This window comes from Melospiza melodia, chromosome 6, assembly GCF_035770615.1.
Source record: "Melospiza melodia melodia isolate bMelMel2 chromosome 6, bMelMel2.pri, whole genome shotgun sequence".
Lineage (NCBI taxonomy): Eukaryota > Metazoa > Chordata > Aves > Passeriformes > Passerellidae > Melospiza > Melospiza melodia.
In genome coordinates this window covers 68034105-68061811 of record NC_086199.1, presented here as the reverse complement: position 1 = coordinate 68061811, position 27707 = coordinate 68034105, and the positions used below count along the sequence as shown (strand labels likewise).

At 45.5% G+C, this 27707-nt stretch overlaps 1 long non-coding RNA gene across 1 annotated transcript in view; it reads right to left on the bottom strand.

The window, feature by feature from the left end:
* LOC134419518 (uncharacterized) overlaps window positions 1-27227 on the bottom strand; it is a 75449-nt gene extending 48222 nt beyond the window's left edge. The window contains exons 1-2 of the long non-coding RNA XR_010028074.1: window positions 27015-27227; window positions 8832-8888 (exon numbers count right to left, since the gene is read on the bottom strand). This is a non-coding gene — a long non-coding RNA (uncharacterized LOC134419518). The remainder of the gene's footprint in view (window positions 1-8831; window positions 8889-27014) is intronic.
* Between the last annotated feature and the right edge of the window lie 480 nt (window positions 27228-27707).

Genomic DNA, 27707 nt, shown 5'->3' with positions numbered 1-27707 from the left:
CTCCACATAGAGAGTTCTACTCTACCAGTTCAAATCTATACAAGACATTCCTATGAAGGAATGAACCAAGAGACCGATTTACTTAACAAGAGTGAAAAGCAATGACCATTATTTCACTGAGAAAATGTTAGCTAAAATTTCACCTATGTAGTATGGAGGGTACAGAGTGACAAGCTTATGTGGTACCAGTGACTTAGACAATGTGGGGGCAGGGAGCAGACAGAGCATGGACTTTTATACATCAGAACACCCAAATTGATCTGGAAAGAAAAAATAAAGATGAAATGCAATGTTACTTTGTGCAGAACAATGTTTTCTTCCATTTCAACCTCATCACAATTTTCTGATTTTTTTTCAAGATTGCTCTTCTTGCATGTAATATCTGCTTAAATTTGGGCAGAATTAAAATACCTCAACCATGAGTTTCTACTGTACAGCAATATATATCAACTGAAAAAAAAATGAAAGGGATGAATATGCCTCAAAAAAAGAAGTCAAATAACTTCAGAATAAGAAATTATCACTCTTGAACAAGTATTTTTTTATATACAAGTCTAAAGGAGTTTTACTAATGGTCTCACTGTAGGAGCAGAACTGACTCCATAATCTCATGAACCATATGGGAAAGTAAATGAAGGTATTATGCAAAAAGATGTACTATAGCAGGTTACAAGGGTTTCTGCACTCCTGTTCATCTGGGAATCCTTAAACTTATTGGCATGACAGTACCTGGTAACATTTTGTTTACTGAATGCTAAACTGCAGGGTCTCCATTCTCAATTTAGGAGCTGCATTATACATACATTTTTAAAGCCCATTACATTGAGAAAGGCTTAGTATGACTATGAATAATCAGAGAAGAAAACAAGAAAGGTAGAAATAGTTTGTGTAATACAAGTTTGGAAGTTCTCTATTCAGTTGCCAGGCAATAATGGTTAGTGGTATTAAAAAAAAATTAAAATTAAAAAATAACAAATAAAGAATAAAAGAAAATACCCCTACTCTTTTATTTTGACAACCTAATCAGAAAGGACCTAGAAACCCAAATATTCCTCTCAGGCTTTGAACAGTCTCTCTGCCCTGAAGTAGATGTAGCATGAAGCAGTGAATTAATAAAGCCAGAATGTCTATTGCTAATAGGTTTACCAAGCATGGGAACAGATAGCAAATCACACAATGCCAGAAGTGCATCCTATGGAAATTGTTCAAACTGACAAAAAATAGACATTCTCAGAGACAAGGCTCCTTTGGGGGGGCTGTAAAGTCTTTGTCCCACTTCTGTAACTGCACAATTAAAAGTAAAGCAGAAGTCAACAAGAGCTTGATTTTCAACACAAGCCATATATTTTTACCCATTGTAAAAAGGAAGAGGAAAAAAATCTCAGATGCAGCACTGCAAAGCAAAAGGCCTTTCCCTGCAAGTATCTGTATCTCTTTGCAGCATTTACTGCTTTGAGGAGCCCTGTTGTGGTCAGGCTAAGTCCTGTTAGAAACCTGCTTGGAGGAGAAAAGCCCTTGCTGGATCAGGATGCAGTTACTTTTCTCCAGAAACAGCTGCTAGGTTTGGAAGCTACATACCAAGCTTTGAATTGCAACAGACTGCTGGTAAATGCAAACAGCCAGAAAATATTTTCTTGACTAAATAGTTAAAATTGGTGTTAAAAAACACCTGAATGGAAGTTGCAGAAATGTAGGCAGTCACTGGTCAATAAACATTATTTTTTAAAATGTCCTTGATTCCATAAACTGTGATATAATAAAATAGTCTGCCCTGTATTTCAGCAGAATTAATACTGAATAGGCCTTTAAAAAGTTAGTAAATATTTATGAAATTAACTATAATTTTCTTACTGTACATTAAAACCTCTGGACCAGTAAACCATCTTCAATTGTTTGCAAAACTTATAACTATCAAGAAAGGGATCACATTTTGCCTTTATTACTTCTACTATGGATTTGCATGTACCTGTATTTGAGGATATGTCCGTATGTGCACATACACATCTATCTATGCACATACAAAGACTTATATATTCACAACTACTGGGTAAGAAAAACTAAAGAAGGGAAAAAAAAAGCACCTTGTATAATTGTTATAATAAGTTAAAACTATTGTATAAATTTAAAATTATTATGCAAAAAATGTCATGGTTTCTGATACTATTTTTTTTTTAAGAGCAAAACCAGAAAGCACTCGGAGAAACTAAAAAAAACAAACAAGGGGAAATCCTGATTTCCCCTTTTATAGGCTCTTTATTGTTTTATTTCATTCAGTTTGGCCAGTTAAAAAAAAAAAAAACCAAAAACCAATTCTTTATCTTTCTGTTCTAGCCATATAGACTCCTTGCTGTCAAGTATTAATAAAAAATCAGTTACTTTTGGTTTTTAACATTAACTATAAAGTGTTTTAATTTAATTTAAACACAAAAGATAGCTGGAGGTTTTTTCTTTTCTTTTTCACAAACATGCTTCTAAATTTTTTTTTAAAAGAAAACCATGGGATGTTAAAAAGTCATTGCCATAGGTCCTTCAAGATTACTCTGAGGGTCAGTCTTCAACATAATGTCCCTTATACTGCAAGCCTGATGAGCAGAGCTCCCAAATGTTTCAGCTGCATGACTTGGCACCCTGTTTTTTCAGTCACGCTATACACGATCCTTCAACCTCTTAATAAAGCCTAGAGATGAAGGTGTGGGAGGCCTGCCAGTGTATGGACTCAAACAGTTCAGAGTAGAAATCAGTAATGTAAAATTGGGGTTTTTTCTATTGCTTCTGTTTTTCTTAATTTGGTTCAGTTAGGTTGGCCTTTTGCTACAACTGCATGATAAAAACATATGCATGTGAACATAACACACACAGTTAGTTACAAAACTCTTTATAAAAATGTGCAATACATGCCAATAAATCCTATTTTTGTGTAATGGATTCTTCTTTCCCATCATTTCTGGCCTCAACTGGTCATAGAGCAAGGATCATACACTCCCCTCTATGCCTTGTAACTTCAATCATCATCTGCAACATACTGCAGATGGAGAATCCATTTCTAAACTACCTGCAAAGTCCACATCAGCCCTGTGCAACAGGCACAGCAGCACACACCTCTCTAATTTACCTAAAGAGCAATTAAGGTGAGGAACCCTAACACCAAACTCCGTAGGTGAGGGGAAGATTTCTCACACTTACATTGACAGGCCCTGATGTCTCCACACTCTGCATCCATGATGAAAATTGTAAATGTCCAAGGGCCCAAAAACAGTGGCAAGGCCAGCTACTGATCATGTCTCAAACTGGCTGCCCAGGCTCACTCCTCTACCTCCTGCCCTGCCTCCCAATTTTCACCTCCTGTGCTCACCAGGAGCACTCCTCTCCTGTGCATTGTAGGGAGCAAGGTGGGAGGAGCAGGGGAATCAGCCGAGGGCCCTTTCCAGGAACAGGTGGCCATGGAGGTGGGTGAAAATCTGGGAGACACAATGGAAGGAAAACAGAGAGACAGTGTGCATGTGCCTGACTTGGGACAGAGAAGAAGAAACAATAAAATAAAAATAAGGGAAAACCAGTAAATTTAAAAAAAAAAAAAAAGGAAGGAGGACTGAAAGAGGAAAAATGGGAACTGTCTTGCCACATTCCCATCATGAGCTGCATTTAGTCATTTCTCTACCTGTGCCATATCATGCTTCCTCAGCAGATGTTCCTCTGAGGGTAAGGAGAGTGACTGAGAAGTGTTGCTTTGACGAGGATGAGTCTGGGAACCAGCAGTGGACAAATCTTTTAAAAAAGCCTACCTGTCATTCTGCTAATTTGTTTCTTTTTTGGCTTTATAAATCCTGATTTGAAAGGAAGAGAGAGTTACCAAATATATTGTCAGAAAACAGCACCCCCCCCAAAAGTCATGTCATCTGTCCCTCTCTTTCTACCTCTTTGAGAAGAAATCCAATTTCCTTTCCAACCATGAATTGTGCCTTACACTTGGGACACATGGGCTGGAGACTCTCTGAGGAGCAAGAGGCCACAGGAACAGACAGATCTGTGACAAAGGCTGAGAACTGTGCCCAGGCAGGAAACCCCTCACTGCACCATCCTGGCACTGGAGATGGATCAACAAACAGCAAATTAGCAGTGAGTATACGTTCACATCAAAACTGGAAAACGTATTGGCACAGCCAAGAACTTCTAACAGTATGTCAAGATTTTTCACATGCTCTCAGCAGACAAATAGGTCTTCTCTTTAATCACTGGTCATTTTTAATGTGACAGAGCATATGAACACGTGCTGAAAAATAACTAAAATATAACAATATAATTAAAGAGATTTAGACTGGAAATCAGAAAATGATAGAGACCTGGCATCAGCTTGTCACTAAGGAAAAGGGCAGCTACACCAGACACGTAGAATTTTATTGAGTCACCCAGCCAGACTTTCCAGAAAGAGAAAGACAAGGGCATTGAGACGTTTCTGTGTTGGCTTTTGTGGCTTTCTTTGGGTCTTTGCAGCTCACAGTACTTCTGTTCAATTAACACTGCTGACTATGTATTCTATACATTGAGGTTAAATAACTGATGGTGTCATGGCTGCTGGTGACTTCTCCCCGGCCCTCCTCCTAATTACTGGCCTTTTTGGTCTTTACTCCTCTCCCAGGAAATGTTGATGTTTTTTCCAGAGTGGACACCATGTGCCATCCACTCAGTGCAAGATCAAATGCCCTCTCTTCTAGGCCACTTCCTCCTTTCCCTCCCGTTTGCAGTTAGGGTGGACACCTGCACGGGCTGACTTACATCTGTACAGCTGGGACTGTGCTGTGATGAGCTGAACAGCAACACATGTTCTCCCAGTGCTTGTCCCAGCTCCTCTGTTGGAAAATAACCTTATTTCCTTCAGTAAAGCTATAAACTCAAGGGTGTGGTGGGCCTTGATTTGGCAGTGCTTTCTGCCTCCCACACCTCTCTGGTAGAAACATTCACATGAGGGCAGATAATTTGAAGAGAACAAAAATGGAAGAATCACATTCTTTAAAAAGGATGTAATTTCTCCATGGCAGTGTCCCACTGCTTTCCATTTTTTCCTTCAACCATGCAATCATTTTGAAAAGGCATCATTTAAAACAATCAAATTCTCAGAATAATTTTTTTTTTTTGCAACTCCCCTTCTCAGAGAGTTTTGCACACAAATTGAGAATTTTCAGGTTTCCCAGGCAAATGAACCTTGTCTGCTTGGGCAGAAGGCCATGCTAGCTTACGTTATTTAGCACAACATTATTCCATGCTGTTTACGTATAGCTCGCTGAAAATAAGGGATGATGGAACACCTCTTCCATGGCACACCCTGAATTTATTCTTAGAAAATTGTTTACTATGTTCTTGGCCTAGAAACTCACAATTCTCTGAGCCCTTTTTAAAAAACGACTTGCTCACTTTTAACTGTGGGGAGAAGGTGACCCCTTCAGTACCTCCACTGCCAAGCAAAGGGGGCAACTTCAGAAGACAGCCTGGCCACGTCCCAGGAGACAGAGCTGCTGCAATGGGAGAGCATGGATTTGTCAAATTCAGAGAATGAGCATTGGGGATGAGGGAATCCTCTAATAAAATAAACAGAAAATTAAATTCACCTCCCTTTTCCTCTCACATGTCTCCCATCTATGCCTGCCTGGAAGAGAACATCGTGGTGCCTAGACATTAGCACTGAAAACACCACAACTCATTGACAAACACACGGGTCACGTTTCTTCTCTGGCTCGACTCGAGGGAATCATCTCTTTTCTCCTGCAGAAGTTAATGCTGCATCCTGGTGACCAGCAGAGGTACCATCAGTGCCCGAATGCGTGTCCTTGTCACCACACTTATGTCACCACAGCCTGGGACTACTTGCACACGGACAGGAACATGGGTCATGGGAAGCACTTGAGCTGTGCAGGAGTTTGGACTGTGGCCACATGGAGTAGATGGTGTCTCCTAACCCCAGAGAGGTTCTGCAGAGACTAAAGACGTATTAGAAATGTGATTCATGTCATGCTACTACCATGATGCATTTCTCCTTGTGCACATAAAAAAATTAATAAAGCATCTTCTATCATCCTTCCAAACCCATCTGAACAACAGCATCAAATATGCTATAAAACACAGGTAGTGCTTCTTAAATTAAGTGGAAACTTTAAATTTCACAGGGACTACTTCTGTAACTCTCTTCTACAAATTAAGAAGCTTGACTATCCAGAATTAAAACAAAGTGCTAGAAAAAAAATCCATTTTATATTCACATGCATATGTATTTTTGTGCACGCATGCAGCCAACCCTGTGCCTGTGTGTGCTGCTCTGAACAGTACTTGGTCACTTACACAGAAAATTGAATGTATTTAAATAAGGTGCAGCTTCTTCCTGCTCCAAACAAAGTCCATGGGCAATGCTGCTCTTTTCTGGTTTATTTACAAATGGGAATGGATTATATTTACAAACAGAAAGAGCGTTGTGTTATTTCAGACCAAGTTTGGCTGCTGCAGTGCTCCTCTCTGAACTTTGGGAAGTCTACATGCTGTATTTTCCCCAGACTACATATCACATCTGCAGTACCATAAATCTGCCAACCTTTCCTAACATTTCTACTGCTAATTAGGCTTATTGGGGCTTCACTCTCGTACTCCCTATGTTAGACAAACACAGTGTCAACTAACATGCTGCAAGCACTACTACCTGCATAACTGGTATCAGGGCACATCCACTGGTCATGCTAAACCAGGGATGACAAAACTGGGAACATTTTGGCAAAACACACTTCTGTGGACACTTCCAGTGAGTCAACAAACCCTATTTAGTATTCCACAATTAGTTCCCACAAAATATTTCAGAAAAAGAAAGAGATATAATAAGTTTTTGATCATTTGAGGGGGGGGGGAATGGGGGGGGCAGCAGCATAACAGTAACCAAATTAACCTGCCCTGTACTAGAAAAGCTGAAAGATATTTATTTTAATTTATAGGAAAAGCCCCTTTAGACATATATTTTAAAGTGTCTAGTGTTTCAGCAAGGCCTGATGGTTACTGAAAGTTACACAAGAAACAACTACACAACTTGTCTGAAAAATATAATAATACTAATAAAAGGTAATTTACATGAGTCCTTTATAAGAGCAATCTCTATATCCAGAAATGAGATGGCAGCATACTACAGCTAATCCAAATATTATAGCTAAATATATTTGTGGTAACAGATCTTAAATAGAAGGAATGAAAACTGATGCGCAGATGATCTGTGAAAGACTCAAATACTAATAAAAAACTGGGGGAGAAGGAGGGAAGAAGGAGGATGGGGTAAGAGTGTTAAATCATTATTTCATGAGGCCCATATTCACAAAGCAATTTTTTACAGATGGTTGGAGGTATTTCTCAGCCCTTTACTGACAGGAATACGGGAGGCTCAGAGGTCTTAAGCAGCAATTCTATTCATAGGCCCTTAGCCTTTATATAATTGTATTAAGTGCAGTAACAGACATAAATTAACATGCACTGACCCCCCACTCCTAGCAATGTATGCCTTGACCTTTTAAGAAACCTCAAGAGCAGTACTAGTTTAGTATTTGATACATCCTCTTTTGGGGGAGATTAAATGCTGGTCTAGGAGTTGCATGTACTCGAGGCTCTAGCAGGCCTTACCCATCTTTGGCTACGAGAAGCTGCTTTTCCTTCATACTTTTAAGTAAGCAGAGTTTGTCTACTTTGGTTGCAAACAAGCTGATACCAGTAAAGCACTGCTAAGCTTTATGGGTCCTAACAGAGTGTTTGATGTAAGACAGGTGGCAGGTTAGGAGCTCCTAACCTCTGAAGACATCTGCCCATAATGGCAGCTTTCTGAAGGAAGACATTTGTGTTGTTTTACAGCAAATTGTCCATTGTAATTTGTGGGCAGATATCGTACATCAAGAAATTAGATGCCAAAATAAAAAGACAAAAATGGACTTCTTACAAAAATCCTTCCTATGTATTTCATTTACTCATAAACTGAATTTAAAATTTAAAATATGAAAAATGAACTTAAAATTCAAAATATAAAAAGACCTTTCTGTAGTTAATTATTTGTAAACTTTTCATTTTGTAACTGGAACGTATTTCGTCTTTATAATTGCCACGTCTGAAAACAGAGCAGGGGACAATGGCCAAACCTGACTGAAACAAGGATATGTTTGGTTGTTTTACTGGGAGAGGGTCCTTTTGCTTTTAAAACATGTGCTATCAATTAATTTGCCTCTCAATTTTCTGCCTCATGACTATAGTGGTAGACAGTAATTTGTACTAGCTGTCTCAAGGATGGTGGATTTAAAAAAAAAAAAAAAGAAAAAAGAAAGAAATCTAGCAGGCAAAAACTACGAGAACTGCAAATGTCGGACAATGCATTTAACCATGAAGTGACAGAGTGTTAACTAGTGAATGAATGAAGGAAGCACGGAGATTTTAGGCAATGCTCAATAACTATTTTCCTTCCCCACTGTCTTTAGACGACAGGTTTCACTAGAAATCAACATGACGACCTGTTTATATATCATTTGTAACAACTTTATGTGGATTTGCCCCCCTGTTTCATTGCCTCGACCTCCCTTCCAGCATCCTGAGCTTTCTCCCATGTGGGACGAGGTTGTTGCCTGTGCCTGGGAGCAGCAGGTGCTGCTGGAGCCCTGTCGGTGCTGGGGGTCAGGGGGCAGCTGTGGCCTAGTGCCAAGCCTGGCCGTAACCAGCGCCGGGGTCCGAGCGAACGGCAGCAGCCGGGAGCCCGGACGGTTCCCCGGCTTTCGGGAGGGGCCCGTGTGAGGAATCCCGGGGGTGTGGGGAAAGCCCGTCGCTTCTCTCACCTGCCTGCGGCCCTCGCTGCTCCCGCGGCGCCTCCGGCCTCGACGGCGCGGCCGCACCTGCGGGGAAAGGCAGCGGGAGAGGAGGATTAATCGCGCCGGAGTGGCTCCCGCAGGGATCTCCGCTCCTCCCCGACTCACCTGGCTGCGCCTTGCCCTGAAGCGTCGAGGGGAGCGGAGACTGGCTCGCGGCCCCACCCGGACGCCCCTATCACCCGTGGGGATACACACACCCACCCACACCCACAGGGTACCAGAGAGGAGCCCCTGCAGCTGCCTCAGGCCCAGACCCGGCACAGTACGTCGGGGGAGGCGAGGCCAGGCCGGGACGCGCCTTGGCAGGGCCGGGCAGGAGCCCGACGGCAGGAGGAGAGGGCCGGGGCTTCCCCGGGGCAGCCCGGAGGGGTTGCCGCGGGTGGGTGCCCGGTCGGGTGCGGCAGCGGCCCGGACCGCCCGACGTGTCCAAGCGTCCTGCAGCGGACGGGAACCTGCGAGGAGCGAGAGCAGAGAGCAGGGCAGGGAGCGGGGCAGGGCGGCTGGCGAGGGGCGCCCTGCGGAGCTGCGGCGGCCGCGGAGCCTGGCCAGGGGCAGCCCCAAGCAGAAGGGAGCGGCTCCCGCTCCGCCCGCAGCAGCCGCAGCCCTAAGCATGGCAGCAACAGTTGGCTGGCAAGGTAAAGAGACGGGGAGCTGCACCATCGTGGCTCGGACTTCCCTTCGCGCCTGAGCTGCCCCCCCAAATCACTCCTGGTTTCCATCCTCTTGAGGGACGACAGTAGGCAGGGAACAGAGAGGATTTTTTTATAGCCTTAGCTTGGCTGATCCCTCTTATCACATCTCTCTTTTTTTTTTTCCCAAGTTCCCTCTACCTTGTCTCTCCCTTTAGAATATGCTCACATGAATAAAACCCCTGTAAAGATGTTTGCTGGCCACCGGAAAGTACAAACGTCTTTTTTTTTCTCTAAGTAGAAGAGGATAAATAATTATGAAAATGCAAGGCTACTTAAAAGGTATTGTGACCCTTCCACCTTTGTTTTCATCAAGCCAGCTAGTGCTCAAGCTACGTGTCCTGAGCAAGAAGAAAAGGAGGAAAGGGAGCAATGAGGTGCTTTTGCTCTGCTTTCTTTTCTCACTTGTCCCTTAGCCAGTCTTTTACTCTTTTCTAAACTGCGAGCAAGTCTTCAAAATATCTTTTGTTTCTCGAGAAATATTAACTCTTAGACTGTGGTCCTCACCCGATCTCTCCAATGCAGGCTTCCCTGAAATGCAAGATCAGCCCTTTCTCAGCCGGGTCTCCCTCCGTGCCGCTGCCGGGGGGAGGGGGGGGCAGATGGGAGAGCCCTTGTGTTTTCTAACAGCTGAGACATTGGATCGCACCCCCACCTCCTTTTTATTTTACAGCCGGGCGAACCATAGGCCCCTGTGTTGCGTCAAGCGGCCACTCTGCTACCAACTTGCTGCTTAGATCTTGTCTCTTTCACGAGGCTGATCTGCACGGACAGATCTGCGCTTAATCGCTGCCTCTTTTGGGGGGCGGCAGGCAGGGAGGATTTCTCTTTGCTATTTATTTCTTGCCCACGGAATCCGGGCTGGTAATTACTGCAAAGAGAGGGAAAATGTAGCTTCCCTAACTCCTGCCTGAGATGCTCTCAGTGCTGTGTGCATGCACAAGGCAGTTTCAGAACCACAGAGCTAGTGCTGATGCTGCTTTGCTCGCTTGCAATCACCTCGTCCAAAAGCATCGCCTCGGCTGGATTTTCCCTCCGATTCTGCCTTTTTTACCCTTTTAGGGGGCACTAGTTTTTGCGGAAAGAGTGAGTGGAGATATCACCGGACTGCAAGTTGCTTAAAATCAGGTTGGAAGTGGGCAGGGGGGAGGGAGGCGCCTTTGGCAAGCGCTTCCATGGTGCATCTCCTGCTAACTGGGGTCTCCCCCAAACCGCGGCGGATCCGTGCACCTCCCCCTCCTCCTCCTCCTCCTCCCTCCCTATTATTTATAGGGTGATCCCAGTAAATCCCACCCTCCCCACCTCGAAATAAACCGAGGCTTACGATTACAGAGCATTTAATGAATCGCTCCGAAGAATTTTTTTTTTTATGAATTAATCTCGATCAATTAGGACACCCATATTTTCAAACACGGCTATGCCCTGGAAGGAGGGGGGTGGGTGGAGGGGGGTGGGGAAGGTGAGGATAGGAGAACTTTTAGGAAGTTTTCTTCTATTTTTATTTTTCCATTAATAAAATAAAAAACACCATACAATTATCTGAATAAACGCGTGATTTGCTCCTTTAGGCAAAGTCGATTAAAAAGTTAGGCGACGGGGAATATTTGGACGTCTGGGGGACCAAGCGGAGTAGGAAAGGGGGGAAAGGGTGTTTATTTCTCTCACTACATATATTTATCTAGAGACACATATATACACTCACAGCAGGAGGTGGGGTTGGGGGGGGGGGTGGGTTGGACGGGGGAAAGGGAAAGGTGCCAGGAATTAATAATAGAAGCCCACAGAGTCTAGATAAGTCCAAGGCTCGGCGATCGCAGCTGCTGCTCCTTCGGCGAATGCGCCCTCCGCGAATGCTTTTTGGGGTAAGGGCTTCCCGGGTAGGTAGTTATGTACAGCAAGCCCAGACCGCAAAAAGATTCGCGAAGGACAAAGTCTCCCGCGGCTTCCTACATCCATCCATCCGGCTGCCACCATAACATCCACAGGACCCACGGGCGATCGGCTCCGCCGTCCCCCGCCACGCCGGGTCCCCACCCCCCATCTCCGCCAAGTCCCGTTCCGAAACGCAGGAGCCCGCCGGGGCGAGGCGGCGCTGGGAGGGAAGGGGGGTGTCCTGCCGCCCCCCCCCCCCCCCCCCCGCGGCGGGCCGGCGGCGCGGGGCCGCGGAGCGTGGCGGAGCGCGGCGTGTCCGCGGCCCCGATCCGCGCGGAGGCTCCGGCGCCGGGCACGGGCGCTGCGTAAAGAGAAAACTCTCCCCCCTGAGCGCTAAATAAATAGAGAGCAGGCGGGCCTCTCATTGGTGCGGGCTAAAATCGTCACCCACCAATCAGCGGCCGCCTCACACTGCCTCGCTCGGCTTTTTTTTTTTTTGCCTTTTTTTTTTTTTTCCTCCTTTTTTTTTTTTTTTTTCCTTTTTTTCCCGAAAGAGGGAGAGGAGAGAAGAGCGGGAGGGAAGGAAGGATGGATAGAAGGAAGGATGGGGGAAGAAAAAAAAAAAGGAGGAAAAATAGGCCCCCTCCATGTTCAATTAGTCACCAAATCCGCGACAAGAGCACGTCCAAGAGTGCGGCTGGGCCAGCCCAGATCCCTTCTCGCTTCTGCCGCTCCCCGAGCCCCTCTCCGGGAATCCTCTGCCAAAGGGGCGCCGTTAAGCTAAGGACCAGCCCCGCCGCGGGCTACTCCGGGCGCAGAGCCGCCGGTCCCCCCGGCGGGGGCGCCCCAGGCCGCCCGCCACCTCGCGGCGGGCAGCCGGGGACACGGGGACCTGCCGCTGCCTCCTCCCCTATTCCTGCCGCCTCAGCGCGGGGACCCGGCCAGACCCGAGGGGCGACCCTTCGGGGTCGGCGGGGGACGCGGGACGTCCCCTCCCCTCCGCTCATAAGCGCCATCCTGGGCGCTAAGCCACCTGCCACCGCCGCCGGCGAGGACACCCGCTTGCTAAAAGTTTCCAGGACGTGTCACTGAACTCCAGAGGTCTTCTCCTCAAAGCCTGCGGGGAACCGGAGGCCCCGCCAGTGCCCGGCGGCAACGAGAGCAAGACAAACACACGTCCCCGTCGCGGCCCGCCCGCCCGCCGGCATCCCGAACGAGCTGGGGCAGAGACCCGCGGGGGACCGAGGGGACTCGCATCCCGGCCCGAACTCCAGAACTTGCAGTTCCACCACTGCCCCGCGGCGGCAAAGGGTCCCGCGCGAGCGGCACGGGAAACCCACGCGTGACGCCCCCGCGCGCGTCCCATCCCGCACGGCCGCAGCTCCCTCCCGACGCTGCTGCCCGCCGGGCGGCACGAACGACGCCCCGCGCCTCCCGAGCCCCCGGCGAGACCAGCGGCAGCGGCGCGACGGAGCGGAGCGGAGCGCGGGCAGGACGGGCAGGGCGGCCGGGGCAGCGCAGGCAGCAGAAGTTTGAAAACCTCCAACACTTACCTGGCGGGGCGCGTCCCTGGCCGCTCCGGGGAGTCCCGCGCGGGGTGCAACCATCACCAACAATGTTTTGGTGGTTTTTGGTGTTGTTTTTTTTTTTTTTTTTTTGGAAAGCCCAAAAGCAAAACGTCCCTTCCTTCAGGTGTGTATATAAGTTACTGTACTGTGTGGGAGGGTCACGATCTCACTAGGTGCAGAAGATTCCCCAGGATTAACCCCTCCTCTCCCTACCCCTTCTGCAACTTGTTGAGGATTTTATACACACACGCGCGCAGGCACGGGCACACGGGCACACACACACACACGGACGGGAGAGCAAGGAGAAAGCGAGCTCCGCGGAGTCCGGCTGCCCCCCGACGCCGTTGTGATTGGATGGTCTTTTCATGGAGAGGGGACGTCTCAAGTCGAAGTCACGATTTCTCCTCAGTTTGGAACCATCTGTGACTGGAGCCATGACGCAGCCAGAGCACATTACTCACTTTTACAGTCACGACTTGGAAATCCGTGCAGTTTCCAACCAAAATTACACCGCCACCATTGAATTATTTAATAGGATCCAGTTAAGGGTAATCTTATGCATTGTGTCAAGTGAGGCAACGATCTAGGAGGGGAGGGCTGGGAAGGCGAGGGAGGGGGCGAGGAAGGAGGGCATTTCTTGTTTTTAATGCCTGTTTTGTAGAGGTATATTAAGAGTTGCAATGATTGGCTACACGTGTTGTAAAGGGTTTTTTTCCTTGCTTTAAAAAAGCAACCAAAAAAAAATAGATATCTGGTCCGCTTGTAAATACGACCACGCAAGCTCGGGGAAGGGACGGTTTAGACATTAAGAGGAGCCGTGGGTGGAGTACCGTGCTGTGAATTCAGGCGCTGGTGTTTGATTAATTGCAAGAAATTATGTCTTTTGTATGCCTAGATTAGAGCCATTGCATGCGGTCTTGGCCAGGAGGTGCTCTCACCCCAGCCCAGTGTACTGTGCTATACTGATGTTCATGGCTGCATCATGCCATTGTCTGCGGATCCGCAATTGTTGCTGGGCTTTGTGTGGTAGGTGCACCATTTTCTAAGCTTGCTTTTACTGCGAGGCCACGGCTAAACGTGCTCCGGGGGAAGCTCCTTCCTTGGTTATTGTCTGCCTCGTGCGTTTTTCATCCTTTGCAGGTCTCAGTCTGCGGCTAAGCCCCCTTCCACGGCGGTTTCGGAGGGGATACCATTGTCCGGGATAACGCGGTGCTGCATGTGAGTGCCAGACGGTGTTTCCTTGTCTCTTTTAATGCAATCTGATGACATGCCTTTGCTAGCCGGAATGCCTGCGAACATGCATGCTCGTAGCCTAGCGAGAACTTCCCTGGCTCCCAGAAGCGGTGAGGGGGTGACGGGTGGTTGCAGCACAGAGGTAACCCCACACAGCTACTCCGTATACACCACAACAATCCCCTACTACTTCGCCTCTAATTCAGTCATTTCACCAACTCCGCTGGTGAGGGTATGACTAAGGACGCGAAGGACGGGCAATAATAAAAACAGACGCTCGCACACACGCGATCTGCAGAAAGTGTGAGCACTTAGAGGGGAAAAATGAGGTGGGAGGAGAAGGGGTGAGTCCAAATAAAGCAACCTATAGCCTCTTATTTTGCGGAGCACCATCATCAGGTACAGGCTCTTTCAAACGCACGGGCGGGAAGGGCAGGCGGCGCCGGGCGGAGGAGCGGCGGCGGGGAAGCCGCCGCGGGAGCGGCGCTGCAGGCGGCGCAGCGCGGCCCCCGCCCGGCGGACACCGGGGCCGGGACCGACTCCCGCCCGTGGCGGGAGTGGCGGCGGCGGCGACGGAGCGGCGGGTTCAGCACCGGGGCGCGGACAGCTCCCGGCGGCCGCCCTGCGGGGAGCGGCCGGCCTGCGCCCCCGGCCCCGCCGCCGGCTCTGCCTCTCCCCCCGCAGAGGGCGAAAATAGAGGGGGGGGCGGGCAGGGAGAGGGGCTCAACAGCGCCGACAGAGAGAGAGAGAGAGTTGCAGCTCGCTATTGATTCAGAGATTTACCGACAGGGTGATTCCCCTTTCTGCAAGAATTCCCTCTGTCTGAGCTCCGGGCATGCACCAAATTCATTATGTAGACGAGTATAACCCCCTCGCTTTAGAGGAAAAGTAGAAAGGAAGGAAAATATAATCCAGGCATGCATAAAATAAAGACAAGACTCACAGCCACTGTCTGTATCATGCACAGGAAAGATCACTACTTACCAAACGGGAACTCCTCGGTTAGGGGAGGGAGGGGGAGGAGGGGGGCGTGGGGGGGGGGGGGGGGGGGAGAATCCAACAATTAATTTCCAGACAGGAGTTGGAAAAAAAATACTGCGGTGATGTCCAGGTTTTCTTCCACCCGCGCTCGCTTTTTATACAAGTGCAACCCTCTGTCTATTTCTGGAACGCGATCAAAACCCTGATGCTATTTTTAGCAGGTACTGGGGAAAAAATCCACACACAAAGGCATTTTGCTGGAACGCTACGTCCAAAACATTAAATGTGCATTTAGTCTGCCCCCCTACAACACAACAACCCCCAACCATGCACCCCCATACCCCAGCTTCTTTCTGCAACACTATCTACATTTGCTTTAGGTGCATCATTGCAGAGAAAAAAAAAAAAAAAAAAACACACAACAAAAACAAACAAACAAAACCCACACCAAACGACCCAAACTGACCGCCTTCCATGCTGTCCTATTGCACAAACCCCTAATCCACAGTTGCATTGAGTCTGTCTCTGTGCCTTTCTGCCTGTTGCCTTGCAAGCATTATTGTGTCTGTCTTCCTCCGGAGTCTTTATAAAGTGGGCTTTGGAAAAAACACAACCACCATGCACCAGTTTGCCATCATGCACAAATGTGGATTTCAGGCAGGGATGCTTGCTTTGCCAAGACACAGAGATGGTTTCATGTACTGAATTGCATCCAGCACCAAGAAGGGTTGTTTTTAAAAAAAATTCTCCCCTCCCCACCCACTGCCTCTTCCCCCTTTTAAAAACCCCTTTGTTTGGAGAATAAAGGATCTATAAATATATATATGAAAAAAAAGGGGTGTGTGTGTTTGCGTTCTAGTAATTCACTACGAGGGGGGACTGGGGAAAAAATAGAATCATTAGGGCTTGCAGGCTGCAAGGAGCCAGCCTGAGACTCCTTTGCAAGGCTGCGTCAGTTATCAGCTATTGACGTCACGTTCAGATTCTCCTCTTCAGAGGCTCTAGTTCATCATAAAAGATGTCTGTGCTTGGAGCTTTGTGCTTGCAGTAAGGCACTTCAATTCGAGGAAAAGAGTTAATTAGCAAGCCCCACATTTTGTGTAGTGCGGTTCTCTGTACAGTTGCACAAAAATCCTGAGGGGGCTGGGGGGGGGGGGGGTGGGGGCGGGGGGGGGAGGGGGACATGGTCTGAGGACAGGGAAATATTTCTTAAAAACCACACACATATCCCATGCAGAAGCACAGGCAGGGAGAGCAATCTGCATAGCCAGACCTTGCAAGAACATTAGCCCCCCCCTCGCCCCCCCCAGTTCCCTTCTCGTGGTTACCAATTTTAACAAAAAACAATTTGGAAACATAAGCCTGTTTTCCGAATATTTGTAAGGCAAACAGCATGGGGGTTGCTGAATATATTTTAGCATCCTCACTTTTTGTCTTTCCCTGTCACCCCCCCCCCTCGCGTGCCCCCCCTCCCGATATCAACAACAGCACCAGCAGCAAGTCCCCCTACCACTTTACACTTGTATTTGGCTACTGTAGCAAAAGACAGATATTGATAAAACCAGGATTAATTCTGTATATTTGTCAGGCAAACAGCCCCGTCTCCTAGAATGACGCAAATAACAGATTCTATGGCTCTGGCTTTCTATATTCTGCACCCACGCACTCTGCTTGGTCTCCCACGGAATCAGCTACAGAGAGCAATGATCCAGATTATACAGAAAGAGGGGTGGGGGAAAGGGAGAGAATATCAAATGAAATTGCAATTAAAAATTATAATGCTGCTATTGTCTGTACGCAAATGGCTAAACCTGAGCTTGCACAGTGGTACACACACAGACACGAACTCGCACCCCCGAGCCCCCCGCCTCAAACCCAGGCATCAATAGCAACCAGACAAAAGAGAATTGTCTTGCTGACAAATCCGGGGTTTATCTGGCCAAGAGAGGGATTTTCTTTAAGCACCACACCTTTCCCTGCTCCCATTAAGCAAAACACATCTCTGAAACGACCTCTCTTGCCACTAAGCGAGTGAAGAGGGGTCAATTAACAAATGTAGCCACGAGGGGAGGGCAGCAGTAGCCCTTCCACAGTCCCAGGGGAGCTAATGAGAACCTTGAAGAGCATATCGCCTTCCCTGTCTCCCAGTCAAAGGGATGCAGCTGTTTCTTAAAATGCCTAAAAAAAGGCAAGCGCAAAGGGCTGTTGCTATTTTTAAACACATCTCTCATTTGTTGGGAAATGGCACTAAAAGCATTAAACAACCTCCCCGCCCCGGGGACAGGCTCAGGCACACACGCAAGCATCCCAAGGAAAGCCAAGGTTTATGGGACCATCTCTTCACCAGGTGAGAATATCCTACCATACCCTGCCCACCATCAGCCCTTTTCACACCTCGCATGAGGAGAGAAGCACGATGCTGGGGCAATCAAGAAGCCAGTAAGTTATTTACTGTCTAATCTGTAGATTACACACACATTCCTTATTTATTAACTCACTTAATTATTACCAACTTCTTTTGCAGACAATGAATTTCCTAATGTCAATAAACTGCAATCAATGAGGTAAGGCTGTCTCCGGCTCTGTCTCAGCCACACAATGCCATTGCAAGCTGTGGTAGTGATACAGCGATACAGCAGCACGCAGGGAGGGGGACATCACACACCCATGTGAGATCACATCATGGGCACTGTCAGGCTTGGAGAGACAGATTAGGCATTTTAAAATGACTACACACACTCTCAGGTAGAAGTGAGCAGATCCATTTTCATTCACACATCTCTGGCATGCCAGCTACTAATCTATCTTCCCAGGACCGGGACAGACGTTGTGCTTCAGACCTAGGAGAAAAGCCCAACCTAAACCATGTTTTCACCATATACACCTGGGAAGTTGGCCTTTATAGCAGTAGCAGCCCAGAAGCCAGACAGATGCAGAGAAATACCACTGTAGGGAAAGACCTTATACCAAGGATAGACCAAGACACCTCAAGAGCCCAGACAGAGTGTCAGACACACAACACACCTTCTTTGAGGAGCTGCAACAAAGCTCATCTTGGATTAATGAAAGCATTAGGGAACACAGGAGTCTGAGTATGGAGGAGTGCACACCTAAACTATCTTTTTTCACTCAGACCCAAGAGCTTTCAGATAACCCATGGCTTACTGTGGAAGGAAGGGATGATCATCTACTCTCTCCCCTCCCACACACACCCCAAGAGCTTTGCATTTCTCTGTAGTGTTCACTTTTGTGCACATGAGCAGAGGAAAGCTGTTCAGCTTTAGTTTTTCTCTGTCACAAAGATCAACCTGATAGTGTACCAAGGATGATCTCTGAGGCAGGTCAGGAGTGGGCATACTGGCAAGCCTTGCAACTCCTGGACCTCGGGCCCTCTCCAGCCATAAAGATGCCTGGAATTCCCTCTCTGCTTCACATCCTGAGCAGCTCCTTGCAGTCACACGTGTGAGATATTTAGGTTTGATTTTGGTTGGTTGTATGTGTTGGGGATGGGGGATTGGTTTGGGTTTTTTTTGAGTTTTTTTTTCTCCTAAGCTCTCTAGTCTTAGTGAAAGAGCTAGATCTTCCTACCAATGGGTTTAACATGTTCTCATGGAAGCTGTAGTACCACCTTTCACCCTTATTTTCATAAAACCACCCTGCCTTCCCCTTTGCTCTCCCCTGTTTCTCCAGCCCTATGCATCATCTCCATCTCAGCAGAACCATCTCCTGTGGACCCTGCCGGCTGCTAAAGGCTTAGCTGAAGTGATGTCCAGTGCCCAGAGAATCACTTGCACAAAAAAAAAAAAAAAAATGGAAGCTATCCAAAATGAAAAGAATGTTTGGCAGGTGATCATGTACCAAACAGCAGTTCCCATTTTTCCCATTTCTCCTGATCATTAGAACCACTAAAAAGAAAATCTTCTATCTCGATATTTTAGTTATTAGCCATCTCATTTTTGAACAATTAAGCCTCCCTGCCAATGAAGTCTTAATGAAAGCAATGGATCCTGGATGTTTTCCTCCTCTGTAAAGTGTTACCTGACTGAAGTGACTGCAGCAGCAGAGTCCCCACCACCTGCAGGTACATGACCTTTCATCTATAGCTACTGAAGATGCCAAAGGGGCAGCCCAGTTTCTAACACATATGCTCCACATATTGAACTGTCCTCACTCTTGGAAATTTCCCTATCAGACTCTGCCCTGATAGATAATGCCCCGCATTGGGATACTACTATTTTTATTAATAGTAAAACATTAGCATGCACAAAATTGCTGCTCAAACCAACTATGACACTTTAAAAGCAGTATACTTTGAAAATAAAACTATTTTTTAGTGGTTTTCATAACTTGTTCAGGGTTTTGATCCAGCAAATTCAAGCACCACCTCTTTCTCAATTTGGCTTTGCTGTAGTTTGACAGTTACTTCCTCAGAACTTGGAGTTCTGCTCACCTGTTAGCCATTCAATAAAATAATTGCTATAAAATATTCTCCTAACCCAGTCTTACTCCCACTAACATTTCAAGTCTGTTCTTGGCCTAGTTTACCCAAGCAGCTGAAAGACATGTGATATGTTCCAAACATAAGGAGAACAGAAGATAAACAGAAACAGAATGAAGTGAAGTGCCACCAGGATATACTAGGATCTCACAAACTCACCTCATCGTTTTGAATAAAAGGTTCAGGTTAATCCATAACTTCTACTAGTTAACTCTTCTAACAGGAAAACATAGAGTGCAGAAGAAAGAGCAATCACATTGAAATGGAAATAAATTAGAGCAACATCTATTCAACAATTTGCTGTTTTTTATAGGTGGTGGAGTATATGCTAGTGAAAGGTCTGAAGAAGAGTAATTGCTAGTTAAAGCAGAGGATTAGAATCTAGATATTCCTCTTCCAATCACAAATTTGCTACAACAAATATTGATCTGAAATTTCTTATGGAAAGGCTTTTTCCTTGAATAATTTTGAGGTCTTCCTCAAATTTTAGATGAAGTGCCAATCACTATATGCTTGGCATATCTACTCATGAAATGAAGATAAGACAATACTCACCTAAAGAGGATGTTCTTGAAGATATCTATAGCATTGAGATAATCAATAAAAGTCATCAGTAAGAAGACAGCAATATTATAAATAATCAGAGATTAGAGCATGCAAGGAAGCCAAAGGAGGAAAGGAACACTTTACTTCCAACATCAGAATGAGAAACTGCAGTACATTAGTAAAGAAAATCTCACCTGTGTCAGAAGATCAAGGACTTATTAAGACTTCAATTTATGGATCATTTTGAGAACCTAAATGCATATACCAGGACACCAATAAATAGACAACTTGTGCAAGTACCATCTTACAGAGATTGTATTAATAAACACCTTGAAGAGTTTGGGGTTGAAATGTCAGTATACGTGGGTTGCTTTGTCATCATTATCTTTTCTGTTTACATTATAGATATATATCATTGCTATAACATGTAGAAGGATAGAAACTGGATTTTCCTCCAATGGCTGCAAAATCAGGCCCTGGAGACATACTTCTGCATAACAGGGATGAAAAGAAGAAAAGTATTAGCATAATGAAGCTGGTGGAAGCACTAAGGTCTCAATATTGAGGATGATATCAAAAGAAATTCATATCACTTCTTAATAAAAGTTAAACCTATGGAAGAAATACAGTGAATAAGCATCATACTTCAGATACAAGGAGCATAACCTTTGAGGAATCCTGCTACAAATTTGATGAGCCTTTACACTAAGATTTGATTTTCATTAGCCTTTAAAATGAAACTTGTCACGAATAAGACCCACGACCTTTAACATAATGTGCACATGTATCTGGCAACCACCTTAAAGAAAGAGTTGTAAACAAGACCAAAAATATAAGACAACACTTCAAGGTAAATTATACAGGAACTTGAACAAGTAGAAAATAAGAGAAGGCTGTGATGAAGAAATGCCAAAAATCTGTGTCAGTCTTTACCTCAAGCTATCCAGTATTACATTCAGTGAGAGAGAATGGGATATGGATAGGGTGATATCGAACTAATTTAGGAAGAATTTATTTTCTGAGATAATAAATCATGAAGCCAAAGGATCCATCAAAGAAAAAAAAAAGTCAAGTCCTCTCAAGGCAGAAGACAGTGAGGTGGGAAAAAGAAAATACATTAATTTAGCTTCATTTCTTAGATGGTGAGGTAAAAGACAAGGTGAGATGCCTAGGGTTATGAAGACATGGCCTTATGAGCTCTTATCCTGACCTATGGTGCTCCTGTAACACCGTTCTTTGCTTGTTTGTTGCTTCTGATTTGTTCTTCCTCATAATGTACTTCGATGTGGCTATCAAAAATTGCAACAAAAAATTGCTACTCAGCCAGAAAATGTAACACATATTCAAATAAGGACAGGGTGGCGATTTCATCATTCACTCCTCTACTTACCTTTTGGGGTAACAAAAAGTCTCAAATTCACACTGTTCAGTAGTCCTGGAATTCCTATCTCTCTGGACCCCCAAGTTAGAGAAATCCACATTCAGTAAAGCAGAAACATTTGGCAGTTTTCAATAGCATGAAGGAAAATTAAAACACAAATGGATCAAAAGATCTAGATCACATATGACTTTTTGTCTGAACATCTATTTTTATCCTCAGTTAACATTTATGCACTGTGTGCTAATAGCAAGTTCAACCCTATAAGTGGCACCAAGATCCAAGCTCTTTGTGCTCAGATCCAAGCTGTGTTTTCTATGAGCAGTTTATAAATTAAGCCACTGGTTCCCTGACCGTGACTGGCAAACCATCGGTGTGTGCAGAATTTGTGAAAGTCCCAGGAGGACCAGCTGGGCAAGCACCAATGGCTTTTACTTTCCCAGATGTTGGATCTTCTCAACAGAAACATGGTAGAATTCAAATTCTTTTACTTTGCCAATAAGTGACTATGTCTGCTAGTACATGGTGTTATTTGGTCATGAACTGGGAGGAGGTCATTCATGTGGCTGGGCATAGGAGCAGAAACATCTATAAGTTTTTACTGCTAAGACATGCTTCAGCTCCCCTAGGGAAAACTGTCACAGCTGCTGGACTAACAGCTATCGCTGAGAAGACAGGACATGCCATGAAATTCACAGGAAGAAGGACACATTTCATTACTTGAAAGAGTACAGGCCCTCTAGAAAGCCTCAGGAACACCACTGCCTTGCACACACCTGATCAAACCACTACCACCAGCCAATATATGGCAAACTGCAGGTAGGGGAACTACAGTGGTTCTCTCCATTTTGTCCCCTGCAAAGCACAGGATGGGCAGCAGCTCTGTCTGGTCCTTGCTGTGGCTGTCTGTACATCCTTTTAATGACAAGAGACATGTATTAATACCTACACAGCTCATGATGTGAACTGGATGGAGAAGTATCATACAGATCTTACAGAGTATTAGTAGAATATCTGGAGATCCATGGATGAGCAACAGAGAAGTGCAGGCTATTATCATATTTGCTATAAATGCCTGCTGCAGAGCCAGGGGATGAAACCCATATAGTTATGCAAATGTCTCACAGATCACTGTTTTGTGCTGCTTTTGCAGTAATTGCAATTATTATGGGGCTATATGAACAGAGATACAAAGTCTGAATTACATTCCAGGTAATGATTTTCTGAGTAGTTCAAGGTTTGCATGTAAAAGCTATTCTGAGTTGTTGTTCAAGACTGAGAATGAATATTTAGCTAAATTTAGAAATGTGTTAATTTTTGTTAATGTTAATATTGTATCAGCTGATTGCTCCTTACATTAGCAACACGTCACAAGTTAAACTTTCAAACATGAGCTCCATTATCATATGCTGGCAATCTCAGATTAAGCTCCCATCCTACTGGATGCTGTGCAAATCCAGAATCAAAAAGTAAGAATGCAGAACATTCTAGCTGGGAGTCAACACTTCAAAACAGCATGGACCATTAAAATAAAGCTGGATAGTTATTCAGGGGGGACGAAAAGTAAAAATGATGACAGATTGTGTCATTGTTACCTACCCATCTGTGATGTGACAGGTACTGGACAAAAGAATGAACAAGACTCAATACCTGCCCCATGAGGTTACAAATCAAATGGAAGGGCACAAAACAGAGCCCCGTGAAAAACAGAGGAAAATTATTTGTGTCCCAGCATGGTTTTATATTTTGGAACAGTTATATTTTGCAGAATTATTATTGTTCTATTATAAATTATATTATGGAGTTAACATATAATTTATATTATAAATAACAGTATTTATATTGTGCAGATAATTTTGACAGGATTACAGAAAGTGACAGACAAGTTCATAGGCAGGAGACCTTGGGTAGTACAAAGAGAAGTGGGAAGTAAGCAAGCAGTAAGAGCAAGATGCATGGCCTCCACTCACAGTGGGAGTCAATGGGGAAGCTGGCTAAGTCTGAAAAGCAGGAAGAACTGAAGCCTCTACACAGCAATAATCTGCAAGAATGTGATGCAATAGAGAAAATATGAGGGCTGAAACAATCTTTGAATCCTATTTGTGATCCAGGTATTTCAAGGGGAAAAATGTCAAAAATATCAAAAATACTCCAAGGAGTATGAGGATGAGTGGAGCCACTTGTCTTGATACTAGGTTTTCAATTAAGAAAGCAGAGGAGAACTAACTGGGCAGTGGGACTGCACATAGGTGTCACTGAATTTTGGAGTGTCTTTCAGAGAGGTCTGCAGTGAAATTGAGAGAGGGCAGTCCTTCTGTCAGACAGTTTGTGGACTTGTGTCCTCTTGCTCATATTTCTATAAATTAAAAGGGAGTCCAAGTAAGAAACTGTTTTGCTCTACCTCACCAGCACTGATCTTTTGTCCAGTCCTTCTACAGAATGCATAGTTTAGTAGAAGAAAGAGTTTTGCTTCTTGTGTCCAGAGTTTATAAGGTAGTGTGGGGTTGCCTCTCTGAAGGCTTTTCATAGGAAAGTGGTACTTTCATTGCCCATTTACTATGAAGAAGAATGTATCCAGATCTCCAGAGGTACTATGCAATTCTTGGTAAGACCATTTGGAGAAGTACTGTGAGAAGAAGTACAGGATTTTCATCTATATGGCTGTCCACCTGACACTTAATATGCTGTATGGTGACATAAACAACCACCTTCTTAAAGAAAAACTTCACTTTAGAATTGGTTTATGCAGTCTCCTTGAGATCAGTTGCATCACGGCACATAGTTTAACATGAGAAACTCAGGAGTAGCAGAAGACCATAAAAACTGGGAGGAGTCTTAATAAGGAATATCCTTCTGCACAAGCATCTAAATCAACATAAGCATTTTCAGGATAAGATCCTGTGTTGAAGCAGGCCTGTTCCCTGTTGGACTAGGAGGAGATGGTAGTAGAGAGAAAGGACAGGGCAGAAAAAGAGGTAGTGGTTAGCTCTTTCAACACAGAGAATCCTTCTAAACCTGACATGAAAAGACGCAGCATCTGGAAAGCTGCAGGAGGGTAGATGAGCAGTGTGCAAGCTGGAGAATTCCCTCTATTGCACAAGCTATGCAAATGTAATTGTAGGCTAGAAAGTGCAGTGACTCATAGGTGAAGTGGATGTGAGAATATCTGGGTTAAAGAGAGTTTGTATGGAGAAGACCATGTGTAGGACCTCAGAAGTTCCCAGAGAGGAGGAAGTGAAAGGATTTTAATGAAAACGCATTACCGAGAGTCATCCTGCCACTGGCTGCTTTCTTGAAGTGTCAAGGGAGGAACTCCTGAAGCTGCTTAAACCTGGTAGCATTTCAAAACATTCAGATATCCAGATCAATCAAAGATTTGGGGGTTGGGATAAGGAACAGAGAAAAGAAAAGATGAAGCACAAACCTCAGTAAAAAAGGGGTGGGAACAACTTGAGGTTTTGCCAGAAGATGATCGAGATCATTGAACCAAAAATCAGAGGTGTTAATGCAGATAATGAGGGCACAGGTTGGACCCAAAATAGCACCCCAAGGGGATGCACTCCAGCTGCTGTAATGTTATATGGAGGAAACAAGGGAGTGGCACTGTCCTGTGCTGTTTCACCTTCTGCAGTCTCACTACTCAGATGACCCCAAAGACACATGCATCAAGGTTCATAGGAATAAAACACAGGATTTCCATGTTTCCTCAGCTGGAGAGGCAAATGAGAGATGAGGGCTCAACAGATGGCAGTAGAGGTGATTCAAATCCAAGTTAACTTGAGGTCTCCATGTTTCTCTAAGGGAGGTGGACCAATGATGCAGCAGGCATCAGAAGAATTAAGTATTGGATATGTTCAAGACCAGGTTGGATAGGGCCTTGAACAACATGGTCAAGTGGGCAGTGGGGAGTTGGAACTAGATGATCTTTAAGGCCCCTTCCAACCCAAACCATTCTATGACTATGATTAAGAAATGAATGCTTTGTTACCAGCCGCCCATTCTTGACAGGTCTGTCCTTCATGACAAGGGGTGAAAATAGTGTATGAGCAAATGCGAAGGGAAAATGCTGCCTCCTAACCACCTCACTTTTGACTTTCTGCACAACCTGCTACTGCTTTGACTCCCACTGCCACCTCACCCTTCTGAGGCACTTGGTCACCACCTTGCAGTTGCATGCTGTGTCCCCTCTGAGGTCAGGCTACTTCATTGCTCTGACTAGTGCCCTGAGACTCCTCAGAAGAAAAAGCATGGCCCAAGGTGCGACACATTACCCACGTTGTGCCCTGTGGCAGTTGTCACAAGGCTTTACTCTTCTGGTTATGCACAACTTGGGCAGGATCCTCTGAAGGGAAAAATGTTTTCCACTGGTTAGACCAGTTGGTTCCTACAGCTACTTTAGAAACCTTCCCCTCAGACAGTGAAGACCATCCAACTTTTTCCAATTAAAAAACCTGCTTGAAATTTGTAATAAATCAAACCCACTCTTCTCAGGCAAGATATCTCTTGATAACCACGTCGAGTACAGCAGCAGTAAAGAAAACCAGGATGTGCACCACAGATGGCTGCAGCCAAGGTGGAGACTAAGAATCAGTAGCTGCTAAGCCCCCACTTCTCTTGAAGTATCTGCAATTTGCAAGCCACCAAGAATTAACCAAGAATTTTGGCATCTTGGCTTGAACATTGCAGAGCAGCAAACTTTGGAACCTGTAATTCTCTTTAGTTTCTCTATAGATCAGCTATCAGAAATTACTATGTATAAAGATTTCCCTCTACAGGTGGTTAGAGCTTGTAACAGCCTCTCACAGCCTTTCCTGCATCACTTGCATCAGAATTTTGCCTCATCATTTACTTTGTTACTGTTTTACCTATTCCCCCCCTCCACTATGGACTCTCAGTCTATTCCCAGTGGTAGCAAATTCTCTATGCAAGAAATGTCAACTCCTTCCCATCCTCCTTAAGCTTCAACACTGCTGACTTTGACTCTTTCTGCAATTAAAATTTCATTTGCAAGCTCGTTTCCCGAGTGACTCGACGCTTTTCTTCTCCCCCCACCCCAAAATGTGACAAAATGAAAGTTGCAGCCTCTACAAAAAGTGTGTGTGGGTCTTAAATGCATAGCTCCCTGCCTGCAGTTTGAGCTTGCAAACTAGCATGCTTTCCTGCAGGAACATCAAATGCACAGGACACACGACACGACAGCCTAGAGAACTCTTCACAAGGAGGGGGAATGCAACGCTGTCCAGTCTTTTCCAAGGCAGGCAGCCGAACAAATCAGAAAAGTCTACTTCTTGTAAAAGCATCTAACAACTGAAATCAGAAAACTTTGCAGAAAGCAAAAGGAAAACACCTGCACGCACACACACACACACGCACAGAGAAACCTACCTTGCAAAATCTTCTTCACTTATTTTTGTATGCAAAGAAAAAAAAATCAACAAAGCAAAACAATCCCCAAACAAAACAAAAATAAATAACTCCCTCCCCTCCAAAACTGCTTTCTCCTCTTCCCCACGCCTTAGCTGGATTTCTAGGGAATTTGGGGACTGGTGGGAAGAGCCGAGGGTGGAGGGGCTATATAAATAAACTAGAGCGTTTCGAGCTGTGTATCGCGAAAGGCTGTGGGTTTCGCGTAATGTGTGCCTGCACTCTTCCAGGAGAAAGGCAAAAAAAAAAAAAAAAAAAAAAAAAAAAAAAAAGAGGGAGAAAAAAAAAAAAAAAAAAAGAAGCCAGTTGGTGTTCAGAGCCTGACTTGGAGACAGGGAGAAGCAGCAGCCCCCTCCTCCCCTCCCCTCCCCTCCCCTCCCCCGCCCCGCCGCCCACGCGCCGCCCCCGCACCGCCGAGCCCGGCACCTCCCGAGCGAGCGCGCGGGACGGAGCCGCCCGGCCCCGCCGCCCGCACCCGCCGCTATTTATAGCCCGCGGCCCGGCCGGCCCGAGCACACGCGTGTCCCCGCCTGCCTCCCTCCGGGCGCCTGCACCGCCACAATAACGCTGCCTTTCGCAGGTAGCGAGGGTGGGCTTCTCTTTCACCACTCTGCCTCTCACCGCAGATTTTTTTTTTTTTTTTGGGGGGGGGGG